A 7,858-nucleotide genomic window follows, 5' to 3' on the forward strand; every position below is an offset into this window, starting at 1 on the left:
TGAGCTGAAGGCAAACACTTAACGACTGAGCCACCCAGGCGCCCTAGATACTAACTTCTTTACAGCTATATTTGCATCGGTCCTCACTAAAACCCCGTGACTGTTTCCCAGGCTGCTATGGACGTAGGTCACAGAGGAAAGGTAGGTCCACCGAGGTCCTTGGATGGAAAATACCTGAGAACTATGCAGTAGCAGGCCAATGCTCAGGCCTGTCATTTTACAGATGAAACCCAGGCCCGGAGCGTTAACTCACCCGAGGTCACAGTAAAAGTCAGCCCTGAGATCAGGGCCCAGGACTGTTGGGACCCCGGGACGCCCCCGCCTGCAGCCCATCGTCTTTACCAGTAGCTCTATGACAGTATATATATATATATATATATATATATATATATATATAAGATTTATTTATTTGAGAGAGAGAGAGAGCGTGCGCGGGGACGGGGAAAGGGAGAGGAAGAAGCAGACCCTCCCCCCTCCAAGCAGGGAGCCAGAGGCGGGGCTTGATCCCAGAACCCTGGGATCACTACCAGAGCCAAACGCAGCTGCTTAACCAACTGCGCCACCCAGGCACCCCTATGGTTCTTAACAGGGACAGTGGTTCTTAACAGGAAGATTGTGCCCCCTCACAGGACATTTGGCAGTGTTTGGGGACATTTTTGGTTGTCACAACTGGGAGGAAGGGGATGACTACATCTAGTGGGTCGAAGTCAGGGACGCTGCTAAACATTCTACAAAACACAGGGCCATCCTCTCAAAACAAAATTTTCCCGCCCAAAATGTCAATAGCGCTGCCACTGAGAAACCCTACTCTATGGGCCGGATTTGGGGCCAGGGAACATGTGTCCGGCTCTGACATGGAACTGAGGGGCTTGGGTTTAGACTTTTTCAATTATAAAAAATGGAGAATATAACCTCACCCATATTTAAGAGTCTCGCTGGCTCATGATATCTGCGTGAGAAGTAATGGCTAAAACCTGCCGGTCAAGGCCGTACCTCATCCTTGGGTGTCCTGGGCTCCAGGAATGCTTCCAAAAGAGGTGATTCAGGTGTAGGTATTTAGGCAGGGGAAGCCCTAAGACGCTGCGCAATCCCATGCTCAGAGGCCAGTCCACCTGTCTCGGCGGTGGCCTGGGCACTCTCACTTCAAGCCAAGGGTATAGGACGGGCCTCAGTTTCCTCATCTGTAAACTATTCAGGGCCTGTCAGGGTGGCTCCAAAATGCCGGGGCGGGGCGGGGCGGGGCGGGGCGGGGGGCGGGTAGAGAGCGCGCTTCACGGAGCGCGCGGCCAGAGGCCTCCGTGCGCCCTCGCGGGCTCCCTCCAGCCGTGGGCGGGGAGAGCCGAACACAGCCCAGCTGTCGGAGACGCGAGCAGGCGAGGCGCGGAGGAAGGGGCGGGGCGAAGGAAGGGGGGAGGCGGGGGCGGGGGAAGGAGGCAGCCTGGGCGGGGCAGGAAACAGGGTCCCGCTCCCGCCCTTGCCCACGAGAGTTCTTCCCTTCTCCTCTTCCTCCTCCCCCCGCCTCCCTCTTCTCCGCCTGTCGACCCTGGTCAGCGCGGCAGCCAGGACCGGTGAGAGCTCGCAGCTTGGATGCTTGGGTACAGCGTGCCCGGGCTGCCTAGACCCCCTCACGGGGTGGGGCAAATGGAGGGGCGCTGGGCGTGGGTTGAGCAAGCAATGGGTGTCTTGCGCTGTGGCCCTCTGTCCGCAGTTTAGTATAAAGGGAAGTCTTAACCCTTCGAGCCCCCAAGACGGGCTGGGAGCGCACGCACGCACGCGCTCACACACCCTCACACCCACCACTAGATTTGGTAAAAGGGTTACCAGCCCCATCCCACCCCCGAGACCCTGACCCTTCTTGGAAAACCTGGCGGGGGAGTCTCCAAACCCTCTCCCCAGGATTAATGAAAATGGGTACCCTCCTTCCCACAGGTCTCTCTTCTATACCGAGGGAACCCCCTTCACTGCAGAGTGGGGCGCTCCAAGTAACAAAGGTGGACTCTTCTCCCCAAATTAATGACTCCAATCCCGCGTGAACGCCCCTTTCTCAGCCTCCGTGCGCTCCCGTGCGCGGAACCCCCTCTCCACCTGCCTCCCTTCCTCTTCCCCTCTGCCCATGGATCCCTAGAAGCTGGGCGTCTGGAGGCTCCCCCTCGCGTTTTCGAAGGCCGAGAGACTGGAAGCAGATGGGGAGGGGGCGGCCTGGGTAGGCCCGAGCCGCCCAGCATTCCTTTCCCCCAGCAAGTGTTGTTCCAGCAGGAACGCTCGGGGTGGCGGTTAGCCCCGGGAGCGGCGGGTTGGCCAGTGATCTCGGGGGTCAGCCTGGAGGGATCTTGCGGGCCGCGCGGGGTTTAAGGGATTGCCGCCTCCCCTCCAGAGACTTCTCAGTTCCTGGGGAGACCCCTCTGTAGAGCGAGTGACTAGGGGGTCTGGGGATTGGTAGGCAGGTGGATGTATTTGACGGCTGTGGCCCATGGCATTCTACCCAGGTTCGTTCCCATCAGACTCTCCAAACCGGTCTGGGTGGCCTTTGGGTTCCCTAGGCCTCTGGAGACCTGTAAGGGGAGCTGGGCTTGTATCTGCCTGCTGCAGAGATGAGATTAGGGGAGCTACATCCTGGGAACATCCCAAATCCAAGATCTGTGCCAGTTGCAGCTTCAAAGACAGAATATGGCTGTGGAGGGGTTAGTTCTTTCCTGTCCAAAGGGTTCCTGTTTGACAAAGGGGGTTGTAGCAGAGGCTCTCTAGCTGGGGTGATGAAAATGTACTTTAATCTGCATTCTAGACCCTATAGGTGTTAGTAAAGTAACTCCTCCCCCTTAACTCACATAATTACCATATGGTATAGTCAACATGGTAAACAGATGTCAGCATCACTCAGTTAATTTTGGCCACTGTGACAGGATCTCTGAGGCTTTTTTACTATCAGTAGTCAGGAGGTCATTTCTAAGGGAGAAATTGTGTCCAACCCTACAGTTAGTTGTACTGGGAAATATAAAATAAGAATGATATATTTGTTTATATGAAAATCCAACAGGGGTTAAAAAATATTGAACAAATTGGTTTTGTTTTTTTTTTTTTTTTAATGAGAGACAGAGACCACGAGAGGGAGGAGGGTCAGAGGGAGAAGCAGACTCCCCGCTGAGCAGGGAGCCCGATGCGGGACTCGATCCCAGGACTCCAGGATCATGACCTGAGCCAAAGGCAGTCGCCTAACCGACTGAGCCACCCAGGCGCCCTGAACAAATTGGTTTTTGACATGAACTTAGGACAGTCCTGGAAATTAAAGGCTGTTGAGTCACAGAGTATAACTGTGGCTTAGTCTGCCCTTGAGACACCTCATGCATTAAGTGGAGACTTACAAGTAAATAGAGAATGATTTATGTGGTTGGAAGCCAACCTGTTTAGTGTGGGGTAGTAAATAAAGAAATTGGCCACCATCACTGTTTAAGAAAGGCTTTCCGGGGGGAAAAAAGGCAATGGGACTTGAAATGGTGTATTCAGCTTTCTACTATATTCTTTGCAGCAGTTTGTCAGGCTAAAAAAATAAACGTAATTCCCCAGAGATAATACCATTAACATTTTGGTATTAAATGATCTATATATATCCTTCTAGGTCTTTTACTATGGAATATAAACATAAAATACATATATTTATGTAACCATATGGGATATCTTATAATTTTTTTCACTTATCATGGACATGTTCATGTCACTAACTAGATGTCCACATTATCATTTTAATGACTATGTGATACTCCATTTTATGAATTTATCATTATTTAACCAATTTCCTACTAATAGACTGTTAGCTTCTTTCCAGTGTTTTGCTGTTTATTATATACTATACATAGAATTTCACATCCTTTTTGTATGTTTTGATATACCTATTTGATTATTTCCTTCAGATTCCTGGAAAATAAGTTGTTGGATGAAGTCGTGTGCACTTAGAAATTCTGATAGATATTGCCAAGCCACCCTCCATCTAATGTGTGAGGATAGTAGAAGCTTTTGTTGAACTAGCTGGGTGAATACTACTAATGGTTCAAGGTACTTTTTGTTTCCCCAGTGACAGCAAGAGACTGGGTGACATGAGATTCGACTGCACCCTGCCCTGGACAGCTTAATGGTAGAAGCATTAATCCCTAAAGAGACCGGAGTGGGTTTCAGGATGACAAAAGAGGAGCCCCCGAGTACCTCAAAGGACTTGCAGGAGCTGCAGAAGAAGCTGTCTTTGCTGATAGAATCCATCCAGAATAACTCAAAGGTCAGTTTCCAATCAGGCTGTGTAATGGAAAATCCCAAAATAACAGCAGCTTAAACACCATAGAAGGTTATTTCTCTCTGAAGTAGAAATTTGGAGGTAGGTCAGGAATCTTTGTAATTCACCACCCTGCCATGGTGTCTAAATTGTGATCTTCAAACTCATTGTCCAAGATGGCTGCTAAAGCATCAGCCATTGTATTCACATTCCAGGCAATAAGGATGGAGGAGGAAAAGGGAGAAAGACTTACAAGCCACCTCTAATTTAAGGTGACTTCCTGGAAGTCACACACACAGCACTTCCAGTTACATCTCATAGACCAGAATTTAGTTGCACGTCTACCCTCGGGGTAAATGTAGTTCTTTAGCTGGATATAGAGGGTGGGTCTCAGTCTGTGCCACAGATACCATACTTTTTTATTTTGTTTTGTTGTGAATTTTGCCCTTTTACCTGAGACTGACGGGCTAAAGCCAACTTTAAAATTTGAGTCCAGTTTTCCACTAGAAACCCAGCGTCCAATAGAAGTATGATGTGAACTACATATGTAATTTAAAATTTTCTAGTAGCCACATTTGAAATATAAAAAGTGGGTAAAATTAATTTTAATTTATTTAGCCAAATATATCTAAATATCATTTCAATATGTAATCATAAAGAGTTATTAATGAAAAAAGTTATTGAGATGTTCTGTATTCTTTTTTGTAATAAGTCTTCAAAATCCAGTGAATATTTTACACTTAACGGCACATTTCCATTTGAATTAGCCACTTTTCAGGTGTTTAGTAGCCATTCTGGGGCAATGAGGCCTGAGATAGCATATTCTACTTTCTCGAATTTTTTCTTTCTTGCTTCTATATGTCATTAAGCATTTTGTCAGTGAAAAAAATAACAGCTCTCAGAGATAATATTAACATTTTGTTGTATTTCCCTCTAGATGTTTTTTTCCTATACAAAATACCCACAAAATACATATGTGCATGTAAGAAAATGAACTGGTTTGTGATCTATTTTTTGTATTGGACAGCATGGTTCCCCTCGGGTCTATTTGAAGAGACGGGACGTTGCAGTATAGAGCAATGTACTCTATAGAGATCTTTCCTGGACTTGTCCCAAAATGCCTCTGACCCTCTTTGTGGAGTTAGCAAGCTATTTTTAAATTGGCCAAGCAGCTTTCTAGTCAGCAGGCTGAGACTCTTGTTACTAAAAGTTAGCTTAGTAAGAAAGGTCCTCCTGCTCATCTACATGTGCGTTTGGTTTTCATTATATGTGTTAGTTATGTTCTCTGGGGGCACCTCAAACAACTGCTGAATAATGTCTCCCAGGGGAACTACAGGATTAGTGTCTGGCAAATTTCTGGTCACAACGTTTTCATCAACTGGTAAGTATATAAACTGTTGTATGGGTATTTCTGTTTAAAGACAACTTATTTAGTATATGTTGTTGATTCATTAACGTTAAACTCATGGCCAATAGCGCTATAGCTCTTGCCTGAACAAAGCTTATCTAACACACCTATTTTCTCTTAAGGCAGATCACACCCTTCTGAAGGGTGAAGAACACAAGATAGTACTTCTGCTATTTTAAATGGTGAAATTACCAGCAAAAAATATAAGATATAAGAAAAGGTGGCACTAAATATACCTTGGAAAGGACAGTTGTTGAAAGAGCTGAAATAAGAGCATTGCCTAGTTGACCTCAGCTGAGACCATGTGTTTCAGGTGACTTAAATTTTCCCATGCTCTGTACACGTTCTTGAAAGTACCACAAATATTGATTTTGGAGTTTCAAATAAATTTTGGTGAGTAGGTGAATTTGCAAATATAGAATCTGCAAGTAATAGGGATTGACGGTAAATTGATGAACCCTGATTGAGCACTTACTATATGCCAAGCTGTGTTAGGCATTTTTGCACATCTTATTTAATATTCACATCTACATTCTGAAGTAGACATTTCAAAGCATATGAACTTTGGTTTCTTGGCATTTCTTTACTTCGTCATTGTAGATCCTCAGTTGTGGTCATTGGAATAGATTTGGGCTGGATAACTTCTAGGCCAGCCAACTCCCAGAGTGATAGGACAGATTATCAGCTGACTAAGTCCTGATGTTCTTTGGATAGTCCTAAGGTAGAGTAGCTTCTTTTAAAATTTTGTATTATGTTAATTAATTAATGTGAGTTGTATTAACTCAGAGTAATATTGAGGAAAAAGGAAAGCAAATCACCTGTAAACCCATCAGTAACAAATCCATTGATGGTGATTATTATAATTAGTAGGCCCCTTCAGTATGTAATTTTCATATGTAGTGGTTGTAATTATGGCAGATATAGTCCTGTATTTTTATTTTTGTTTGATATTGCATATTGGTGTTTTTCCATATTGAATCTTAGGTCCTCCAAACAGTTGGTAGAACCTTCCATCAGATTGACATAACCATAATTTACATAAGCATCCCCTTGTTTCTGGGATATTTAGATGATTTCTTTTCCCCAAATAATTTTTAACCTTTCCTCAGAGTTAATAGGCCCTTGAAATTCCAGAAAAGACCAGGTGGGCTTCTACATGGAGTGTTTGTGAAACAACTTCATAATTTCTTCTAGGAAGCCTCTGGAATGTCAAGTCTTCATTGACATAGGCTGAGATTGTCAGAAACCCGCTCGAAATAGCTTAAGCAGACGAATACTGAGACCTGCCGGGACTTTGGGGAAATGGGAGACTATCTTAGAAAACAAGGGCAGGAAGTGAATCAGGGTCTGGCAGGTCACTGCGGTCAGAGGTAACTCTCAACACACCCTCCTGGGCCATGTTGCTTCTGGTTGTAACTTTTCCTTGTACATCAGCTTCATTCTCCTCTCTCTACAGGTTGACTTTCTTGCTCTTCCATTCACATGGGCCATCACGACTACCCAGGTTGGCACCTTCAACTCCCTTTGTCTCCCTCAGCTCCCAGCTGAGGCCCTCTAATGGGCTTGCTCTGGGAATGCCTGATTCCTGGGATCAAGAATCCGCTTGACCAAGTCACCTGTGGCCAGGGAGGTGGCAGCTGGGCTGGGACTTTTCATTTCATGGAGAGAAACATGGCTTAAGGAGCGTACCCCTGCTATGAGAGGGAGCAGGGTTCAAAGAGGAGGGAAGACAGAAGGAACATGGGCTGGGCAGTTGTCCCCTGATGGCATCTCCACCTGTGGATTACCTATGACTATTTTGCTCCCATGCTGGCCCATTCCTTCCACAAGGGATGTTTTTGAACTACGTCTCTGGCATCTTTGTGCCAACCCTGAATCACATGCCAGAGGGCACCCAGGGACTGTTAACTGTAAACTCTTAACACAGGATTTGTCATTACCAGTGGTCTTTTTGTTTTGTTTTTTGTTTTTTAAGATTTTATTTATTTGAGAGAGAGAGGGACAGCACGGAGGGAGAGTGAGTGGGAGAAGCAGACTCCCCACTGAGCAGAGAGCCCGATGTGGGACTCAGTCCCAGGATCTTGAGATCATGACCTGAGCTGAAGGCAGATCCTTAACCGACTGAGCCACCCAGGTGCCCTTACCAGTGGTTTTATTTTTTATTTTTTTTATTATTATTTTTTAATTTTATT

General features: G+C 45.9%; 1 non-coding gene across 1 annotated transcript; it reads left to right on the forward strand.

The window, feature by feature from the left end:
• The first annotated feature begins 1,428 nt into the window (after positions 1–1,428).
• On the forward strand, positions 1,429–7,183 carry LOC102746691 (lipid droplet assembly factor 1). The gene is made up of 3 exons (XR_014145320.1): positions 1,429–1,568; positions 4,067–4,264; positions 7,123–7,183. It is a non-coding gene; the product is annotated as a lipid droplet assembly factor 1 (transcript).
• The last annotated feature ends 675 nt before the right edge of the window (positions 7,184–7,858 follow it).

The sequence above is a fragment of the Leptonychotes weddellii genome, chromosome 5 (genome assembly GCF_054177405.1).
Source record: "Leptonychotes weddellii isolate Sample4059 chromosome 5, ASM5417740v2, whole genome shotgun sequence".
NCBI lineage: Eukaryota > Metazoa > Chordata > Mammalia > Carnivora > Phocidae > Leptonychotes > Leptonychotes weddellii.